Below are 23,761 nucleotides of genomic sequence, written 5' to 3'. Positions count from 1 at the left end.
ATGCAAATTGAGGGGGAAACCCACCCTCTCTTCTGGTTCACTTTTCCTACTCTGATTACAAACGCTGGTGTATAGGTTTATGCCACTGGGCAGGAACAAGGAATACTTTATACTTGTCAATGGTTTGCTGTATCAGAATGTGCAAAAGAAATAGTAATTATAATAATCAAAATGACCCAAAGGCCTCATAATAGAAAATTTGGACTTAGTGTCTGGAGGAAATGAATGGACAAAGAAAAATCATACCTGATTTCCTGTTTGGTAATCCTCCCTATAGAATGGCAAGACCACACCCAACCCATCATCCCACAACAAAAGCTACCATTCAAAACTCTGACACATGTAGTCATATTCACAGCTTAAAATTAACACGTTCGTGCTTCATTCTCAAATATTAATGGAGTAGAGATTAGTTTCTCTAGCACAATAGAGAATAATACAACCAAACCAAATGCAACAAACAGCAAAGTGGAAGTTAAAAAAAAAACTTGCACGAAATGAAAACAATAGAGAAAGCAGGGATTTACACACATGCACACATATTTCACAAAGTAATAATATATTTTACTATGAAATAAAGACAAGTTATTACAGAAAATAAGTAAACAATCAGAGAAGAGCAAGAAGCTCTCCTGCAAGTTAAAAATACAATAACAGAAATTTAAAAATTAATAGAATGTTTAAAAGGAGAAGCAAATAAAAATTCCAGAAAGAACAAAAAGAAAATGTCAAAAGAAATAAAAGTAGAATTCAATGAATGTACAGTGTCAGAAGTTCTGATATCAAATTAACATGAGCTCCGGAAATAAACACATTTCAGAGAGTTGTGAAAACAACCTGAGTTCTGCAGATTAAAATTTTAAATGTGTGTGTATATATGTACACATACACATATATATGTATACACATGCACATATACATACATACATATGTCTTGGCACAAAAAATGAGGGGAAAATTGAAAAAAGAACCATACTATCAAATATCACTGATATTTTAAAATCAGGGTTAAAACAGAAGACTGCTTATGTGCTTATGCATATCTGTGTGTGTGATAGACAGACATACACTGAGAGATACAGAGAGAGAGACTGAATGTGGGGAATAAACAAACAAATATTAGGAAACTCATTTAACAGGTCTAACAGACAACAGGACATGGAAGAGAGGAAATACTCAATAAAATAATTCCAGAACATTTTCTGGGACTGAAGAAAATGAGTGTACATATTTAAAAAGCCGAATATAAGGCCCTGGCTGGTGTAGCTCAGTGGATTGAGCGCAGGCCTGCGAACCAGACGATAGCGGTTCGATTCCCAGTCAGGGCACATGCTTGGGTTGCAGGCCAGTTTCCAGCAGGGGTAGTTCCCTGCAGGGGATGCACCAGAAGCAACCATACATTGATGTTTCCTTCCTCTCTCCTTCCCTTCCCCTCTAAAGATAAATAAATAAAATATTTAAAAAATAAATAAATAAAAAGCCGAATATATGCCCAGCACAAACAGATTTTTGAAAGATCCACTCCAAGGTGCATTTTAATGATTTTTCAAAACATGAAGAGGGGGAGAAAAAATAAGTCCTTAAACTGTCCAGGGACTGGAGGGGATAAGGGTGAGTCTACTAAGAAAATACATGAGTTATGTGAAGAATAAATTCTCACTGCATCCATTTGCTTTTGAATAGCTTAGCACACTGTACCTTTTCACTGATTCTAATTATAATATATCCTATTTTACATAAAAAGCACAATAAAGAGACAAGGTGAAGGGGAGGGAGGGGGTATGTAGATGAGGCACTATAAACTTTTCCCCCTCACCTTTGCTTTTCTCTAAGATACTCTGAATAATGCTTTTTCTTTAATCCTAAAATGAACTGATCATTTTAGGATTCAGTTCTCATTTTGGCTTTGAAGTTTCCTTTCTGATTTTAATTACCTTTCATGGTAGGGTAAGACTCTTTGCACAGGAGAATTTTATACTTAGGTTTATATAGCATAAATTAAAAAGAAAAAGAAACTTGGAGCAGCATTTTCAATTGTAAGGATGCATCGCACTGATACACAATAATAACATTTAGCAGCTTTTAACTAAGCTGGTTAAGTGCTCTTCTTCCCACCCCTCTTGGAGACAGCTGCCCCTTCCAGCTCATGTACTGTTTTTTGCTGATAGACTGATGTCTTTATTTACGGAGTTATAAAGAATTGCTTCTAGTCATCAGCAGTTTCAAAAACTAGCCATTGAAGGAGGGATAAAGCCTATTCAGAAGATGGATGACAGCTTTTCATTTAAGGATCATACAGAAGTTTATTTCCTTCTATAAAAATAGATTCTGCAGTGTAGCTTGAGACTTACATTTTGCAAGGGATCTCCGCTCTAAAAAAATGACATTGAAAATTGAAGACTAAAAGCAGAGAGACATTCTTTCTCTTCACGTAAAAAAGGCCAACATGACAAAATTGTTTCCATTTTTTTCAGCACACAAAAGAAATATGTGTTTACCATAATCATACTGGAGCACTTAACCTCAGAAGAGAATGGCTAAGTTGTCTTATTTAAATAAGATTTTTGTTTCCTAGGACCAAATTCTGTCTAATGACATTGATTTAAAGAAATAGTTCATTAGTAGGTAAATGTAAAGGAAAGCATGCCATGTATATGGATGCACAGCATTTTGCTTTGTGTTATCTTCTAATGTTTAAGAAGATGACAAATATTCTTAATTTGTCAAACAGTAAATACATAAATGTCAACAAAAGTGATTAAAGTTTTTGAAACCTTGGGTGATGATATTGTTTTCCACTTTTCTTAGCAATGGATACCCAAAAATAGGGTCCCATTTTCTCTTAACTTGAACATCTAAAGAGGAGACAAAGTTCATGAACTTCAGTGTACGTAGTAACTCTCTACAACACATGCATACTTTGATGTGTCTTTATATGGACACTTTGCTGGCCCCTGGTAATATTTCTGTTCTGGGTCTGGTCAGCAAGCTATTTTTCGACTCTTCTGAATCTCCTCTGTGCTAAATTCTAAATAAGACTAAACTAATTCAAGTCTGACATTTTGTTTGAATACCAAACACTACTGTTCACCCTCCTGAAGTTTATATAGAAATGTAATGTTGGGATTCCCATTCTTATGCTTCATAATCCAAGAACTGTGTATAATGCTTTTTATCTTTTTCTTTTCTTTTACCTATCACATTTACCAATTATTTTTTGCTATAGAATGTTATTATACATCCCTTATCTTTTTAATATTTAATATCCGTTAAATACCTTAAAATATATGAATTCTAAAATATTTCCTCTATAGTGGTTACAAACTTTGTCCACCAAACTAAATTGGCAAAAAAAAATGACATTACTTTTTAAAAAGGCAACAGTGCTATTTCAAGTCTTCATTTCATCAGGTGGAAACTGAGCATGTGGATTACTTCAGGATAATCCTATCCCTCATATTCTTTTTTTTTAAATATATTTTATTGATTATACCATTACAGTTGTTCTATTCTCCCCTTCATTCCCCTCCACCTGCACCCTCCCTCCCCCACCATTCTCCCCCCCTTAGTTTATAACCACGTGTCTCAAGTTCTTTGGATTCTATATTTCCCCCACTATTCTCCCCCTCCCCCCTATCTATTTTCTACCTACCATCTATGCTATTTTCTGTGCCTTCTCCCCCCTTCTCCCCCTCGCACCCCCCTGTTTCTAACCCTCCATGTGTTCTTCATTTCTATGGTTCCACTCCTGATCTAGCTGTCCTCTTGGTTTGCTTTTGTTTTAGGTGTGGTTGTTAATAACTGTGTGTTTGCTGTCCTTTCACTGTTAATATTTTTCATCTTCTTTTTCTTATATAAGTCCCTTTAGCATTTCATATAATAAGGGCTTGGTGATGATGAACTCCTTGAACTTGACCTTATCTGAGAAGCACTTTATCTGTCCTTCCATTCTAAATGAAAGTTTTGCTGGATAAAGCAATCTTGGCTGTAGGTCTTTGGATTTCATGACTTGGAATACTTCTTTCCAGCCCCTTCTTGCCTGTAAGGTCTCTTTTGAGAAATCCGCTGACAGTCTGATGGGTACTCCTTTGTAGGTGACTGTCCCCTTATCCCTTGCTGCTTCTAGGATTCTCTCCTTCATTTTGGTCTTGGCTAATGTAATTATGATGTGCCTTGGTGTGTTCCTTCTTGGGTCCAACTTCTTTGGCACTCTCTGAGCTTCCTGGATTTCCTGGAAGTCTATTTCCTTTGCCAGACTGGGGAAGTTCTCCTTTATTATTTGTTCAAATAAGTTTTCCACTTGTGGCTGTTTCTTTACCCCTTCTGGTACCCCTATAATTCGGATGTTGGAACGTTTAAAGATGTCCAGGAGGTTCCTAAGCCTCTCCTCATTTTTTTGAATTCTCATTTCTTCCTTCCTTTCTGGTGGGATGTTTTGTTCTTCCTTCTGGTCCATTCCATTGATTTGTGTCCCCGTTTCCTTTCCATCACTATTGGTTTCCTGTGCATCTTCCTTCATTTCAATTAGTTTAGCCTTCATATGTTCCTCTAATTTGTGACTTTGTTCCTCTAATTTGTGACTATAATCTACCAGTTCTGTGAGCATCCTGAAAAATAGTGTCTTGAATTGTGCTTCTGAGAGGCTGGCAATTTCTCGGTCACTTAGAGTTATTGGCTCTGGGACTTTGAGTTCTTCTTGCGCCATCTTTTGGGTTGTTCGTGCCTGTTCCATAGCAGGATCAGAGCCCTAAAGTGTTCACTAGAACAGGGCAACTCAGTCGCTGGGTTGTGATGCTGTATGTGGGGGCGGGGTCAAAGAGCGACAATGGCTCTCACCAGTATTGCAGGGCAACTAAGTCGCTGGGTTCTGACCCTGTATGTGGGGGCGGGGTTAAACAGGGACTCTGGCGTCCCGTCTGCCGCCTGTCGCCCAGGCCCTCACTGGTGCCGAAGGGCAACTAAGTCGCTGGGTTGTGACGTTGTAGGTGGGGGCAGGGTCAAAGAGGGACTATGGCGTCCTGTCCGCCGCCTGCCGCCACGGCCCTCACTGGTGCCGCAATTGCTGCCGTCACCGGGCCCACGGGTTTCGTCCCACTGCACGCGAGTGTGCCACCGCCGTCAGCCCTCGCCCCCTGGGGCCTGCGTGGTCTGTCTCTCTGTGCGCGAATATGCGCCCGCAGTCTGCCCCGCACCCCAACTGGTTCCCGTCTGCCTGCGGGCCTGGGTCGGGGGGCCCTGTCCTGCCCGACCCTGCTCGCTGCTGGCTCCGCCCCTCTTATCGTTGAATGGTTAGATGTAGTCGGACTTCCGTATAATTCAATTTTCTGTCCTTTGGTTATGTCTTTGTTTCTCTAAACCTTTGTTGTATTCAAACTTGGTTGTGGGAGAAGGCACAGTGTTTCTACCTATGCCTCCATCTTGGCAGAAGTCCCTATCCCTCATATTCTTACCTGTTTTCATACAGTTGAGTATATAGCCAGATAGCCTTTGCCACCTCAAGGTATTGAGTAAAATGTCTTTCCTTGAACTGTAACATCTCTATATATGCTGGGTTGTGTAAAACATGCTCGTATCCATCCAGTTTTCAGTGTTGCTGAGATGTTGTTCCCTGTTCCTAACAGCAAGGTGTTTTCAGATTCAGCTCCCTTTGAACCACTTCTGGCCTATACTGATGGTAGCTGGACACTCTTTCAGGCTACTTGAAGCTATTGAAACACTCCAGCCCACAGGGCATCAAGTCTACAGATGAAACTCTGAGGCTCTCTGGTCATTGGACTTCATGTTATAGGGGAGCTGAGTTTTTACAGTGTCTCCAATTTTAGCTGGAATTACTCAGCCAAGAAGACTTTAAAACTATGTTAATATTATATTTATTTATTTTTTTAAATTTAAATTTTTATTTAATTCTTGTTCAAGTACAGTTTTCTGTCTTATATTCCCAGCCTGGACACATGGACAATAACTTAGGTGGGGGATGGAAATGGGAGGGAGGTGGGGCTGTTAATACTGTATTTAAACCTTAAATTTTGAGCATCAGAAGGCAAAGCCTTTATTTATTTAACTGTATTTACTTCTAAGGGCATTTTTAAGAGATCTTCACCCAAAGATGTGTTTATTGATTTTAAAAGAGAGAGAAACATCCATTGGGTTGCCTACTGTACACACCCCTAATGAAGATAGAACCTGTAACCAGGTATATGTCTTGACCTGGAATTGAACCCACAACTTCTTAGTGTATCCACATACTCCAACCAATGGAGCCAATTGACCAGAGCTAAGAACATTTTTTGAGAAGACAGAAGACTTACTGTTTACCTTTTGCAAGAGAGAAAGGTTATAGTGTTAGAGAAGTACGGATGGAGGAAAACCCACATCAGTGGGCATATCAATGTATTGTCCCAACACATAACTCACAGTTTTAGTTCATAACTACATTTGCACTTTTTTTTAACTGGCTCCTTCTTTTTAAGTGGATAAAACTTATTAGCTAGATATAGGACATGATATCATCCAGACTTAAATGAGTTTTTTGATTGGTGGTTCAGTATTTTAATTTATAGGTAACCTATAAAATATTTTTAAAATAGGGGTAATGACACCTGAATATTGAATGTGAGAAAGATTAAATGTTAGGATGCATATAAAGAAGTTGAACAACATTGCTATCTGGCAGCCATGTGGGCCAGTGTAGCACACACACACATTTGTGGGAGACAGTTGCAAAGAGGTGCTGACCAGAGGGAACTGCTTGTTACACAGGACATTTTATTATTTATTTTTTTTATAAATATTGTTTTCCATTTTTTAAAGATTTTATTTATTTATCTTTAGAGGGGAAGGGAAGGAGAGAGGGAGAGAAATATCGATGTATGGTTGCCTCTGGTGAGTCCCCTACCAGGAACTGGCCTACAACCCAGGCATGTGCCCTGACTGGGAATCGAACTGCGATAGTCTGGTTCGCAGGCCCACGCTCAGTCCACTGAGCTACACCAGCCAGGGCGGGGACATTTTAGAATAGGTTATTTTGAAGACTGCTTCCAGTAGAAACTTACTCTATATCTAATTACCGAATATCCTGAATTCTTTTAACCTGATATATTTTCCTATATAACATCTACTATATATATATTTGATAATTGTCTCTTTCACCCAACATAACGGAATCCATATGAACCTAGGGACTTTGATATGCCCCTACTAGGTACCCAGCTCCAGGTATAGAGTGCATGATTAATACTTATTTGTTGAAAAATTAACTAAGTGAAAAATGAGAGAATTTTATATTAAATTTGTATACTTAAAATATACAAAACAAAAAATACGTATGCATGTGTATTAATTAAATGTGTGTGGTGATGAACATGTACCATTTAACCATTAAAAGAAAATCTGGGATTGTCTCTACTCAATACCTGCTGCCCCTAAGTAGCCATTTATGAAGGCCAAATGGAAGTAGCTATAAAAACAAGATATAGTGCTAAGGAGCAGAAGCATCTTCCTGGTAGCATTCAAAGTAGAGCTTATTTACCTGAGTAAATTTCGTCCAGCACGTCGACACAATGAACTGTATAATACGAATTTAGAAAGTTAGAAGTAGTTTCATACTATGAAAAGATCCGTTATCATTATCATTGCTACATTTTGCTTTGCCTACTAATTTAGGTACTAGCAGACGAAAACAAAAGAGTACAAAAAGTGATAAGTTGTTGATAAATTTGAACGTTTTATTGATGGATTTTGAGCAATAACAGAGGACTGGTAACTCTTGGTGATCCAGATGTTAGGACTCAAGTACTGGGGAAAGAGGGATGACAGTTAGGAACTTGGGCTCTGTGTGTGTCAGACATAGATCAGACCCCAACAGAAACAAGATATCAAGAGAACAGAATATGAGCCAGACATAGGACGTTTAAGTGGGATCTTGGGAAGGAGGGACGCTGTAGTTGGGATGCAGCAGGCAAAGATAAAATAGAGGTGTCCAGGGACAAACAATGCCGAGGGCAGACAGTCAGTAGAATGCAGGGTATTTGAAGAATTAAGCAGTGGTATGCTACTAAATATTTAACAAATGAAATTTTGAAGGAAAAATAGAAAACATGGCTTGTGGAATTTGTTATTTTTTGTGCTGTAACCCTCACTGCGGCCTCTATGAAGCTAAAAATGTTTAATTACCAGATTGCAAAATTCTTGAAAATGTGTCCTTTGGCTCAATACAATAATTGAGGTGAGTCCTATCTCGATGCACATATGATATGAGAGTCCTATTCGATGCAAGTCAGAAAATAATAAATTTCAAGCTAATGAATTCAAACTAATGGATTTTCTCTTTATTCTAGAAGAAATAATGACCTATAGTAAGCTTTGAGGGGTGGGATGTGTTCAAACCAACTACTCACAGGCTTTATAATGTTACAGTGAGGTTAATGAATTATAAACTAAAACTAAAATGGAACCATCTATTTCAGATTGCCAGGGGAAGTACACACTGAATGTATAAATGTATTTAATGGGAAATAAATTTCTTTCATCATTTGCCTTTTTGTTTTCCCTCTAGTGATATTTGTTTGAAATAAAATATTTTATTAAAATAGATACTTTATTCTGTCTCACTTTCCTTAACTCTCTGTTAAACTTGCTTTAAAAGAGACTGCAATTGCCTTGTATGATGCAACTTCCCCACTTAAGAAAATAAAAGGAACATATAAATGCTGTTAGTTTTTTTAAGTTTTCCATTTATCAATAAACCTGCTTTTAAAATACTTTATTATTATTCAATTACAGTTGTCTGCATTTTCTTCACACCACTCCCTCCCACCCCAGCCAAATCCAACCCTCTCCCTTGCTTCCACCCTCCCCCGGTTTTGTTCGTGTGTCCTTTGTAACAGTTCTTGAAATCCCTTCTCCCTACTGCTATTGTAAGTTGTGCTGTTATAAGCATTGAGGTGCATAGGTTCATCTGGACTGGTGTTTCAGGGATCTTAGGGTATAATCCCAGCAGTGGAATTCCTGGGTCTCCAAAATATATAAAGAACTTATACAACACCACTCAAGGAAGACAAACCCCCCCATTAAAAATGGGCAAAAGACTTGAACAGACACTTCTCCAAGGAGGACATACAGAGGGCCCAGAGACATATGGAATGGTGCTCAGCAACACTAGCTATCGGAGAGATGCAAATTAAAACCACAATAAGATACCACTTCATACCGGCGAGAATGGCCATCATAAACAAATCAACATACAAGTGTTGGAGAGGATGCAGAGAAAAGGGAACCCTAGTGCACTGTTGGTGGGAATGCAGACTGGTGCAGCCACTGTGGAAAACAGTATGAAATTTTCTCAGAAAACTAAAAGTGGAACTGTCTTTTGACCCAGCAATTTAATAAATCTGTTTTAAGGTGGTAGCTCTGGTTAGCTTTGCCATTATTCCCAGAACATATTCCCATAACCATCTGAAATAATATAAATTCTCTCCGTGATCAAGATGGGAAGAAAAGAAGAAATCTGAAGCAACTATGAAAAAGAAGGAAAAGACAATGAAAGAGGTTCCTCTGGGGGAGTTATGTACCTGGTCATGAACAGGGCTCATTAACCTCCAAGATATGGAAGTACCCGTTAAAATATTAGCTATTTAATACTTATATTTATTTATGTATTGGCTCTTCTTTAGTCCAAATTAATGTAAACCCTTTAGACTTCAAGTGCTAACATATTTTTTTTGTAGATTTTAGGAATTTTCCTAGACTGTAGGTGTTGTGACATACGGAAGGTCTTAAATCTACCTTATTAGTATCTCTAATGACCTCACTCAGAGTTGAGGCAATTTTCATTAAAATGTTCAACTCATCAAATCATAAGTAATTTAAAAACAACTTTACTTCTTTTCTTGATGAAAGACACGTAAAGCATAATTGGATGCTATTGTGGTAGATAGCAGTTGGTGTGATTATTCCTGACACTTTGCTTATCACAGTACAATCTTCAGATAAATAAAATAACAACTCACTTCCCTTCACAACAAAGAATATACTCAGAGATAACAATGATTGGGAAATTTTGGAACTCTACTAAATTCATATGTTAATGAACAGCTGTGATGTTTCCCAGACACATTACTGAAGAGAAGACAAAACCCATGTTTCCCTACAATCTAAAACTTTTACAAAGACAATGTAAGAGCTGAAAGCAAAAATATCAGTAGTTTCCACAATATGTCCATATACCTTTCTGATTCTAAGTTGTCACTCTGCTTGGCTGAGACGCTCTAAACATCGTATAAGTAATTTTGTTTATTGAATATATAAATAAAGTCTCCAAATATACAACACTTAAGTAGGTTGGTGTAATTGTTTTCTTTGATCTAGGAAGACATTAATGGCAAAAATGATGGTACATCATGAAAAAAATAGTGTGTAATTAAAACCAGTTATGTCAATGTAAATTGATTATTTCAGTTATTCATTCTCTCTCTCAGTGCATCATGGACTCTAACTACATATTAGTCAATATAATTAGTGAACAGAGACAAAGATGGCGAAGGGTCCTTGAGATGCTTTCAGTCAGATATCCACTTTCAAAACATATCCCCTGCCATCACAGATTTTAAAAGTTAGTTGGAGAGGCAAGACATATGAACATGAAATGTAAAATAACTGCAAAACTTTGAAATTAGATGCATTCTTATATTTCTTCTGTGACTAAGTCCTTTTGGAAATAACACCGAGTGTTTACAATTTTCCACCTTTTACTGTAAATTGACATAAAAAAATGATTCAGGCCAACTGAGACTGGTTTTGTATCAGGCTAGGATATGTGTCACTTGGATGCATTTTACTGCTAGTTGGTCTAACTGCTAATATTGTGTGTAAAATTCATTCACCCTGACATTCACATTGATAGGAGATTTTCAGAGAAAAGCAATTCAAGTACTTCTCATTGTCTGTTCAGCCTGCAGTGTCATGAATATATGAATGCAACCAAATGATATTATGTTAATCTAGTCTACCAAATGGCAGGTGCTATGAAAAATATAACTTTCTCAACTACTATTTAAAAATGTTCACTAGTATTTGACTTGGAAAAATGAAGATATTTTAAAAAGAGGTATATATTCACTGTGGTTTTTATCTAGATCAACATTCTATAGAACTGAGACATTTTCCCCACACCATATCTACAATCTGGTCAAGTCATGACATTATCACTTAACATAGGCATGGGGTTACATAAATCCTTTACTTTCTTTTTGGTCAGAATCAGTGTTAGCTTCCCCACACTGCAATTGCATAGAAGGCAAGAATGACTAACACGAGTGGGGGACATACTACCTTCTATAAAACCAAATACAAAAATAGCCTTAGTATTTGCACAGACTTATTTTCATGGTACAGCTCCTTCAACTTCTCTTAAATCTTATTGCATCACTTGGATTTCTTCTCCTCTCCTTATTTTCAACCTCTCTACCTCACTGATTGGAAGCAAGCAGAGTTGTAGCTAAGGCTACAAACATTCTGAAGATTCTTCCAGATTAAAGAATTCTCCCTTTACCCAGGTCTCCCCATCCCCCTCACCGCCATCCCTATTACCTCAACATTCCATATTCTGCCCAAGACAAGTACTTCTATGGAATATTTGACCTCCTCTGAACACTTAGTTCATGGACTCAGAATTGGCAAAATTCCTAGAGAACTTCTAGTTGCCCAATTTAAATATATTCTAATTGCCCAATTGCCCAATTTTAATATATTGATTTTAATTCTTCAATTTGACCTCTGTGGCATTTGAATATGTTAGTAACTTCTTGAAATTGGCAAATATGAGTCTTTAATCTAATTATCTTTTACTTTTAAATCTTTCTTGTGTTTCTTTACTACTTCCATTTATCTGCTCATATCTTAACCTAATGTCTCCCAGATGTAGTCTTTGGTCTTCCTCTTGGCAGTACCCTACATTCTGGAGACTTCAAACACCATGCACATGAAAGCATCAAAATCTAAAGTGCATATCAAAACATAAGGAGAAGTTTTCAAATCATAACCCAGTTTCCCTTTCCACAATACTAGGTCCATGGATTCGGATTGGGGCCATAGTCTCTGTAAGTGGGGATGGGGGAAAACTGTCTAATAAGTTCTGATAAACATGGTGTTGGGTCCCTGAGTTGGAAATCCATAGATCTATTTATCTTCTGGACATATTCACTCTAAGGGTTCACAGACAGTTCCAACTTGTCTCATTCTAAAGCAGAAATCATAGCCTCCATAACATAAAGCTATTAAATCTTCTATATTCCTTAAGCCTGACATTATTATTCACATTATAACCTAAGTCAGAAACTTGGAGTTTTACATGACTTATTCTCATAAACCATTGAGTCATGTAAATTCTATCATCTTAATCAATCACATATATAGGTCTTTCAATTCCTAGTATTAGCTTTGTTTACAGTATTTCCTCTCTGTTAATGTCATTCCTTTTCATTTGACATATATACCGCCAAAAACTGTTTATTTTTTCCATAAACTAAAAGACATCTTTTTCATTTTCACAAGCAACTTTATTGATTTGGATACTTTCAGTATGTTGGCTATATCCTGTGTGGTATAATGTTAGGTTGTTCTCAATTAATGTCTTGATTTGATTGCTGTCAACTTCAACTGGTCTACCCGACCATGCTGCATTGTGCAGCAAGAAATCTCCAGCATGAAACTTCACAAACCATTTTTGATATGTTCCATCAGTCATAGCAACTTCTCCATACACTGCACAAATATTTTTTGTGTTTCAGTGACATTTTTACCTTTCTTGAAATAATAAAGCATAATATGCCAAAATGTTGAATATTTTCTTCCATCTTCAATATTAAAATGGCTACACAAAAATTCAACAGTTTTGATGTGATTTTTAAATGCACACTGATGTGACAGCTGTCACAATACAGTGTAACAAAATACTTTCAAATAAAGTTAAAGACAACCGAGTGCTACAGAGCCATCTTATGGAAAAAAGCAAACAAACTTTTTGGCAAATTATAGAATAGATAGATAGATAGATAGATAGATAGATAGAGTTAGATAATATAGATAAATATAGATATAGATAAATATAGATATAGGTATATAAATAGATATAGATATATATGCACATAAACTTTCAGGGTTTTGTTCAATCTTAATTTTCTAATATCTATCTTTTTCATTTTCATTTTTTATTTTTGACATTGTTTTTTTAACTTTAGTTTTATTATTGACACTATGACAGATGTCCCCATTTGCCTGTCTCCACCCAGTCCTGCTCCCCTTCCCTCTAGCCATCACTGCCCTGTCGTCCATGTATATGTGTCATGCACACAGGTTCTTTGGCTGACCCTTTAAAACTTCTGTTGATGGTTCCTCAGGCATCTTCCACTACCATTTTTTCTCTAAAATGATATTCTTGTGACTGTCATTGTTTTCTACATATTTCTATTATAATATCTGAAACCCTTTAAATATCTATTCAAAATATTTTTTGTTTTTTTTAAGATTTTATTTATTTATCTTTAGAGAGGAAGAGAAGGAGAGAAGGAGAGAAATATCAATGTATGGTTGCCTCTTGTGAGTCCCCTGCTGGGAACTGGCCTGCAACCCAGGCATGTGCCCTGACTGGGAATGGAACCGCAATCGTGTGGTTTGCAGGCCCGAGCTCAATCCACTGAGCTACACCAGCCAGAGCCTATTCAAAATATTTATAATAGGCTGACCATACCTTGATGCAGGAGCCATTATTTTTGTTTCTGATTTCTATTAATTAAGAGAACATTTGTTCCACTATAGGGCCTTAAACAAATAGTTGATATGTTTGTGTGTGCGCATTTAATATTTACCGGATGTGACTACAGACACAAGATTTACTTCTTTGATGCATTATTTTGTATATTACTTATAGTTTTCCACATTTCTTTAAAAGATGTTGGGTTCTGAAACAGAATGTGTATGTGTGTGTGTCTGTACACACACACACACACACACACACACACATATATATACTCTAAGATGGATGTATTCTTTTTAGTTAATGCATAACACACCAAAGTGTAAAGATTTACATCTTATTTAATTTCACATAATACATCATTAATAAAATCAGATAGGTACCTTATCTAGCGCTATTTGAAGTGGAAGAATAAAGTCACAAATATCAGAAACACCATGACATTTATCACTGGTTTAAATATGAGATACGGAAGAATTTTCAATAGGTTCCAACAAAGTTGTGAGCATCTCCATTAAAATTCTGTTTGAGTATTTAAAACCACCTGTTTGTGCATTCAATCTCTCATGTTACACACATAAATGTGAGTTTTTGCAAGCAAAAACAGATGCAGTCCTAAAATGTGTCAGCACATTTTCAAAAGCCGGCTTAAAATGTGTCCTCATATGTCTCCAGACTTTGTTATAACATATCGGTAAGCCGTATAAATTGGTTTCTTGAATATCCATTAATGCAAATTATACGGCCAGGAAAACACCAACGCTAAAGACTGGCAAAATTTCACAAAATGTAACTCCTTTCCTAGGAAAGAAATAAAGACAACAAAGTTATGCTGGCACTGTTATCCTAGGGTGATCTTGGAAGTAAAGATAGCTCATAAGAAGAAAAGTTATACAGTCTAAAAGCATTTACAGGCAGTCCACCCCCTCTTTTCCTCAAATATAGCAGCTGATATTACCTGAAATGAAGAAGGTGTGACAACTGTAGTTTTGTTTTATTTTATTTTATTTTATTTTAAATTGTTGTTTAAGTACTGTTGTCTCCATTTTTCAGCTACCACTGTTCAAGCCCCACCCATCCCCACCTCACACCCTCAATCCTTCCCCTCTTTGGCTTTGACCATGGGTCTTTTGTACATTTTCCTTGATGACCTTTCCCCTATTTTCTCCATTATTTCTCTTTCTTCTCCTCTCTGGTAACTCAGTTTGCTCCTTATTTCAATTTCTGTGGTTCTATTTTACTCACTTGTTTGTTTTGTCGATTACGTTCCACTTATAGGTGAGATCATACAGTATTTGTCTTTCACCACCTGACTTACTTCACTTAGCATAATGCTCTCCAGTTCCACCTATGCTGTTACCAAGGGTAGGAGCTCCTTTCTCTCAGCTACCTAGAATTCCACGGTATAAATATACCACTCTTTTCTAACCCACTCACTTACTGATGGGTAAAATGATTCCATTTGTTTATTCTTTCCTTTTGTCTGTTGCTCTAGCAGACATATCAATGAAAATATTGCTGCATGGAATATCTGAGGTTTTCCTGCCTATATTTTCCTCTAGGACTTTTATGGTATTATGACTTTTATATTTGTGCGTGGTATAAGTTGGAGGTTGAGGGTTTTTTTTTTTAGTGTAGCTGTCCAGATCTCCCAACACCATTTGTTGAAGAGGCTATTTTTACTCCATTTTATGCTTCTGTCCCCTTTGCCAAATATTAATTGATCATAGGGATGTGGGTTTATTTCTGGGCTTTCTATTCTGTTCTATTGACCTATGTGTCTGTTGTAATGCCAGTACCAGTCTGTTTTGATTACCATGGCCTTGTAATATACCTTGATGTCAGGTATTATGATCCCTCCTGCTTTTTTCTTCTTTCTCAAAATTGCTGTGGCTATTTGGGGTCATTTATAGTTCCATATAAATTATTGAAAGTTTTGTTCTATATCTGTGAAATATGTAATTGGTATTTTAATAAAGATTGTGTTGTATCTATAAACTGCTGTGGGTAGTATGGACATTTACATGATGTTAATTCTTCCAATCCATGAACATGGTATATGCTTCCATTTATTTGTGTCTTCCTCAATTTCTTTCTTCAGTGTTGGGTAGTTTTTTGAGTATAGGTCTTTTACCTCCTTGATTAGGTTTATTTCTAGGTACTTTATTTTTCTTGTTGCTATAGCAAATGGGATTTTTTCTCTGGTTTCTGTTTTTCATATTTTGTGTTGGTGTACAAAAATGTCTTTGATTTCTGAATATTGACTTTTTGTTCTGCTGCTTTACCAAATTCATTTATTAGGTACATTTGGTTTTCTATGTACACTATCATGTCATCTGCAAACAACAACAGTTTTATTTCCTCTTTTCCAATTTGGATGCCTTTTATTTCTTTTTCTTGTCTGATCACTGTGGATAGGACTTCAATACTATGTTAAATAGAAGTAGTGAAAGCAGACATCCTTGTGTTTTTCCTGATCTTAGTGGGAGAGCTGTCAGTTTTTGCCCCTTGAGTATGATTTGGCTATAGGTTTTTCATATATGGCCTTTATTATGTTGAGGTATGATCCCTCTACTTTCAGTTTGCTGAGTGTTTTTATCATAAATGTGTGCTGTACCTTATCAAATGCTTTTTCAGCATCTATTGATATGATCATGTGACTTTTGTCTTTCCTGTTGTTTATGTGATGTACTACATTTATTGATTTGTGAATATTGTACCATCCTCACATCCCTGGGATGAATCCTGCTTGATCATGGTGTATGATTTTTTTAATGTATTGCTGGGTGTGGTTTGCCAATATTTTGTTGAGGATTTTAGCGTCTATATCCATCAGCATACTGGCCTGTAGTTTTCTTTGTTGCCTCTTTATCTGATTTTGGGATTAAGGTGATGCTGGCTTCATAAAATAGTTTGTGAGTCTTCCATCATTTTGGATTTTTTGGAATAGTCTGTGAAGGATTTGGAATAGTTTGTGCAGCTCTTCTTTAAATGTTTTGTAAAATACTCCTGTGGAACCGTCTGGTCCAGGGTTTTTGTGTTCAGGGAGCTTTTTGATTGTTGATTTAACTTCATCAGCTGTTGTCTGTTTGTTTAGGCTTTCTACTTCTTCTTGATTCAGTTGTAGATTATATTTTTTTTAGAAATTTGTCCATTTCACCCAGACTTTCAAATTTCTTGGCATGTAGTTGTTCATTGTAATTTCTTACAATCCTTTGTGTTTCTATGGTATTAGTTGTAATTCCTCTTCTTTTGTTTCTGATTTTATTTATTTGGGTCCTTTCCCTTTTTTTCTTTAAGGACTATCTATCTTTTTTAGGCCTGTATGGCTATAAACTTCCCTCTCAAGACTGCCCTTGCTGTATCCCATAGGTTTGGACTGTTGTATGTTCATTTTTACTTGTTTCCAGAATCTTTTTTATTTTTGCTTAACTTCATTATTAGCCCATTCATTGTTTAACAGCATGCTATACAGTCTCCATGAGTTTGAATGTTTTTGAGTTTTTTCCTTGATGTTAACTTCTATTTTCAAGCCCCTGTGGTCCGAGAAAATGCTTGATGTTATTTCAAGTTTCTTGAATTTGTTGAGGCTTGTTTTGTGTCTTATCATGTGGTCTATCTTTGAAAATGTTCCATGTGCATTTGAAAAGAACATGCATTTTGCTTCTTTGGGATGAAAGGTTTCATATATATCAGTCAAGTCCATTTGATCTAATGGCATCATTCAGTTCCACACTATCCTTGTTAATATTTTGTTTGGAAGATCTATCCATTGTTGACAGTGGGGTGCTAAAATTTCCTACAATAATAGTGTTGCTGTCTATATCTTGCTTGAAGTCCTCCAAGATTTTTCTTATGTATTTTGGTGCTACTATATTGGGTGCATATATGTTTACAATATTTATGTCTTCTTGACAGATTTTTCCCTTGAGTATTATGAATTGTCCTTCTGTGTCTCTTTTTATGGCCTTTGTTTTGAAGTCTATTTTGTCTGATAAAATATTGCTACCCCATTTTTTCCTGTCTGTTTGCTTAGAACATATTTTCCAACCCTTCATTTTCAATCTGCATCAGTCTTTTGTTCTAAGGCAGGTCTCTTTTAGGTGTATATGTGGGTTGTGTTTTCTTGTACATTCAGCTACCCTATGTCTTTTGACTGGAGAATTTAATCCATTCACATTTAAGGTTATTATTATTAGGTTCTTATTCAGTGCCATTTTACTCACTTTATGCTGTGTTCCTCTCTCATTCTTTTCTTCATCTTCTTAAAACAGTCCCTTTAGCATATTTTGAAATGCTGGTTTGGTAGAGGTGTATTCTTTTAGCCTTCTTTTTGTCTGGGAAACTTCTTATTTATCCTTACATTTTAGCCTTGGCATCATGAACCAACAAAAGTAGTACAAAACAAATATTATAGGACTATTTCTAACATAATTTATTGACTAATATGGTACCTTGAATAATTTTATTAAAATATTAATATCCTAAATTCTGGAACCTGTGAATATTACCTTATATAGAAAATTGGAGTTATTTTATGCAGAAAAATATGAAGATTATTCCAATTATCCATTTGGGCCTTGTATTAATTTTCTGTGGCTACTAAGACAAATTGTCATAAAATTAATGACTGAAAAAAACAGAAATTTATTTTCTTATTGCTATGGAGGTCAAAAGTTCAAAACTGGTATCCTGGGCCACTACCAAGGTGTTGGAAGGGTCTTGTTCTCTCTGATGGCATTAAGGGAGAATATGTTCTTTGCCTTTTCCAGCTTTGGTGGTTGGTGGCATACCTTGATCAGTGGCTTGCATAGATATAAATATGCATGTTGAGGCAGGTCATTTATTTCCAATCACTGGGGAATAGTCAGTAATTGAATAAAATACCCAAATCTTTCAACTGCTTCTAATTGAACATACGTTATTTTCTTTGTGGATGCCTCTAGTGTTTATATGGATGGGCTGCATCTTGTAACAGCAAACATTTTTCTATAGTCTTTCAAGCTCAAGAAGTCTCCAGAGGAAGGGTGAATTTTGTGAGATCTCTTGGGTTTCCAGAACCCCCACTAACAGTTCCTCAACAATTGAATTACTTCTTCAGGTTGCAGATGTATCATTGGTAAGTGATGATTCTTTAAGCCCTTCTCTCTCAGGAATATTTATACTTCTATGTATGTATTCTGTCTGTGGAACATGGAACCTTAGTGAGGTCCTCTAGGTCTGGCATCTTATAATATTTCTCTGTGCAAGTGTTCACATTCATTCACAAGAAGTTCCATATTTATTTTTGAAACACTGTTAAATTCTGAATATGTTATTGCTTTCTATATTTTAAAGATTAACTTGGGAAATTATTGACCTTGGCTTTATTGCATATTGTCATCTTCAAACATGGATTATTTCTTCACTGTTTTGATTAATAGTTTATGTCCTTTAGCCACATCAAAATTAAAAGTTTATTTATAAAAAAGGAGATATATCAAGTTATGAATTAGGTGGCAGACTGAGTAGAGCTTTTTTTTTCTTTTTTCTTTTTTAAAATTTTTTTACAATTTAATTATTGTTCAAGTACAGTTTTCTGTCTTATATTCCCAGCCCAGCCCACCCCACTCCCTCAGTAGTCCACACCTCCCTCCCATTTCCACCCCCCACCTTAGTTATTATCCATGTGTCCTTTATACATGTTCCTGTGAATCGTTTCCCTTTTCCCCTGTGATTCTCTCCACTCTCCCCTCTGGTCCCTGTCAGCCTGTTCTGTACTTCAGTGTCTTTGGTCATATTTTTCTTGCTTGTTTGTTTTGTTGTTTAAGTTCCTGTAAATGATGAGATTATATGGTATTTGTCTTTCACCGCCTGGCTTATTTCACTCAGCATAATGCTTTCTAGTTCCATCCATGATGTTGCAAACAGTAGGAGCTCCTACTTTCTTTCTGCTACATAGAATTCCATTGTGTAAATGTACCATAGTTTTTCGATCCATTCATTTACTGATGGGCACCTACGTTGCTTACAACTCTTGGCTATTGTAAATTGTGCTGCAATGAACATTAGTGTGCATAGGTTCTTTTGGATTGGTGTTTCAGGGTTCTTAGGATACACTCCTAACAGTGGAATTGCCGGGTCAAAAGGCACGTTCATTTTTAGTTTTCTGAGAAAATTCCATACTGTTTTCCATAATGATTATAGCAGTCTGCAATCTCACAAATAGTGAACTAGGGTCCCCTTTTCCCCACAACCTCTTCAACATTTGTTGTTTGTTGCTTTGTTTATGATAGCCATTCTGACCACCGGTGTAAAGTGGTATCTCATTGTGGTTTTAATTCACATAGTTCTGATAGCTAGCAATATTGAACATCTTTTCATGTGTCTCTGGATCCTCTCTATGTCCTCCTTGGAGGAGTGTCTGTTCAAGTCCTTTGCCCATTTTTTAATTGGATTGCTTGTCTTCTTAGAGTGGAGTTGTGTAAATTCTTTGTATATTTTGGAGATTAAACTTTTGTCTGAGGTATCATCGGCAAATATGTATTCCCAAACAGTTGGTTTTCTTTTAATCTTAATACTATTTTCCTTAGCCATGCAGAAGCTTTTAATTTTGATGAGATCCCATTTGTTTATTCTTTCCTTTATGTCCCTTGCTCTAGGGGATGTATCAGTAAAAATCTTGCTGCGTGGAATATCTGAGATTTTCCTGCCAATGTTCTCCTCTAGGACTTTAATAGTGTCATGGCTTATATTTAAGTCTTTTATTCACCTTGAATTTATTTTTGTGTATTGTGTAAATCGGTGTTCAAGTTTCATTTTTTTTTTGCATGTAGCTGTCCAGTTCTCCCAACACCATTGTTGAAGAGGCTATTTTTACTCCACTTTATGTTACTGCCCCCTTTGTCAAATATTAATTGACTGTAGAGATTTGGATTTATTTCTGGGTCCCTGTTCTATTCCATTGGTCTATGTGCCTGTTTTTATGCCAGTACCAGGCTGTTTTGATTACAGTGGCCTTGTAATACAGTTTGATATCAAGTATTGTGATCCCTCCTACTTTGTTCTTCTTTCTCAAAATTGCGGCTGCTATTTGGGCTCTTTTATGGCTCCATATAAATTTTTGAAGTGTTTCTTCTATGTCTGTGAGATATGCCATTGGTACTTTAATAGGTATTGCATTGAATCTCTAAATTGTTTTGGACAGTATGGACATTTTGATGATGTTAATTTTTCTAGTCCATGAACACGCTATATGTTTCCACTTGTTTGTGTCTTCCTTGATTTCTTTCTTCAGTGTTGTGTAGTTTTCTGCATACAGGTCTTTTACCTCCTTGGTTAGGTTTATTCCAAGATATTTTATTTTTGTTTTTGCTATATTGAATGGGATTTTTTCTTGATTTCTGCTTCTGTTGTTTCATTGTTAGTATACAAAAATGCCTTTGATTTGTATTGACTTTGTAACCCGCTGTTTTGCCAAATTTATTTATTAGTTTAAGCAGTTTCTTGGTAGAGTCTATAGAATTTTCCAGGTACACTATTATGTCATCTGCAAACAATGACAATTTTGTTTCCTCCTTTCTGATTTGGATGCTTTTTATTTCCTTTCCTTGTCTGATCGCTGTGCCTAAAACTTTCAATACTATATTGAATAGAAGTAGTGAAAGTGGACAACCTTGTCTTGTTCCTGATCTTAGTGGAAAAGCTTTTAGTTTTTGCCCATTGAGTATGATGTTGGTTGTAGGTCTCTTATATATGGCCTTTATTATATTGAGGAATGCTCCCTCTATTCCCACTTTTCTGAGTGTCTCTATCATAAATGGGTGTTGTACCTTATCAAAAGCTTTTCCCGTGTCTATTGATATGATCATGTGCTTTTTGTCTTTGCTTTTCTTTATGTGATGTATTACATTTACTGATTTGCAAATATTGAGCCATCCTTGCATCCCTGGGATGAATCCCACTTGGTCATGGTGTATGATCTTTTTGATGTATTGTTGGATGCGATTTGTCAACATTTTATTGAGTATTTTAGCGTTTATGTTCATTAGTGATATTGGCCTGAAGTTTTCTTTCTTTGTTGTGTTTCTATCTGGTTTTGGAATTAGGATGATGCTGGCTTCCTAAAAAAAATTTTGGGAGTTTTCCCTCCTTTTGGATTTTTTGGAATAGTCTGTGAAGAATAGGGGTTAACTCTTCCTTAAAAGCTTTGTAGAATTCTCCTGTGAAACCATCTGGTCCAGGGCTTTTGTGTGATGGGAGTTTTTTGATTACTTCTTCAATTTCATATGCTCTTATTGGTCTGTTCAAGTCTTCTGTTTCTTTTTTGTTGAGCTTTGGAAGATTATATTTTTCTAAAAATTTGTCCATTTCACCTAGGTTTTCAAATTTCTTGGCATACAGTTCTGCATAGTAATTTCTTACCATCCTTTCCATTTCTGTGGTATCAGTTGTAATCTCTCCTCTTTCATTTCTGATTGTGTTTATTTGGGTCCTCTCTCTTCTTTTCTTGGTGAGCCTACTTAAATGCTTGTCAATTTTGTTTATCTTTTCAAAAAACCAACTGCTGGATTCATTGATCCTTAGAATTGTGCTTTTAGTCTCTATGTCATTTAATTCTGCTCTGATCTTGCTTATTTCCTTCCTTCTACTTATTCTGGGCTGTCTTTGTTGTTGTTCCTCGAGTTCTTGCAGGCGTAGGGTTAGGTTGTTTGTTTGAAATGTTTCTATCTTTTTTAGGTAAGCCTGTATTGCTATGAACTTCCCTCTCAGGACTGCCTTTGCTGTGTCCCATAAGTTTTGGGTTGGTGTGAGTTCATTTTCATTTCTTTCCTGAAACTTTTTGATTTCTTCTCTAATTTCATTCTTGACCCATTTCTTGTTTAATAGCATGCCATTCAGTCTCCATGATTTGGGATGTTTTGGGTTTTTTTCCTTTGGGGTTGGTTTCCAGTTTCAGTCCCTTGTGGTCAGAGAAAATGCTTGGTATGATTTCAATTTTCTTGAATTTGTTGAGGTTCATTTTGTGTCCTACCATGTGGTCTATCTTTGAAAATGTTCCATGTGCATTTGAAAAGAATGTGTATTTAGCTTCTTTGGGATGAAGCGCTCTATATATATCAGTCAAGTCCATTTCTTCTAGAGTGTCGTTTAATGCTGCTATATCTTTGTTGATATTTTGTTTGGAAGATCTGTCCATTTTTGACAGTGGGGTGTTAAAATCCCCTACTATAATTGTGTTGCTGTCAATATCTTTCTTGAAGTCTTCTAGGATTTTTCTTATATATTTGGGTGCTCCTATGTTGGGTGCATATATATTTATGATGTTAATGTCTTCGTGCTGGATTCTTCCCTTGAGCAATATGAAGTGACCTTCTGGGTCTCTCTTTATGGCCCTTTTTTTGAAGTCTATTTTGTCTGATATTAGAATTGCTACCCCGGCTTTTTTTTCTTGTCCATTTGCTTGGAAAATTTGTTTCCAGCCTTTCACTTTTAGTCTGTGATGGTCTTTTGTCCTGAGGTGGGTCTCCTGTAGGCAGCATATGTGTGGGTCATGCTTTCTTATCCATTCAGCTATTCTATGTCTTTTGATTGGAGCATTTAATCCATTTACATTTAAGGTTATTATTGATAGGTACTTATTCATTGCCATTTTTGTACCACAGTTCCTCTCTGTCTCTCTCTTTTCCTTCCTTTCCTTAAAGCAGCCCTTTTAGTAATTCTTGTAGAGCTGGTTTGGTGGAGGCATATTCTTTTAGACTTCTTTTGTCTTGGAAGCTCTTTATTTGGCCTTCTATCTTGATTGAGAGCCTTGCTGGGCAAAATAGCCTTGGTTGTAGGCCTCTGGTTCTCATTACTTGGAATATTTCTTGCCATTCTCTTCTTGCTTGGAGTGTTTCCATTGAGAAATCAGTAGCCAACCTTATTGGGACCCCCTTGTATGTTACTTCCTTTTTCTCCCTTGCTGCCTGTAAGATTCTCTCTTTGTCTTGGAATTTTGCCATTTTAATGATGATGTGTCTTGAAGTGGGC

This window comes from Sturnira hondurensis, unplaced genomic scaffold (genome assembly GCF_014824575.4).
Source record: "Sturnira hondurensis isolate 20B ecotype Veracruz unplaced genomic scaffold, ASM1482457v3 Scaffold0025370, whole genome shotgun sequence".
Lineage (NCBI taxonomy): Eukaryota > Metazoa > Chordata > Mammalia > Chiroptera > Phyllostomidae > Sturnira > Sturnira hondurensis.
This window is presented reverse-complemented; position numbering follows the sequence as displayed.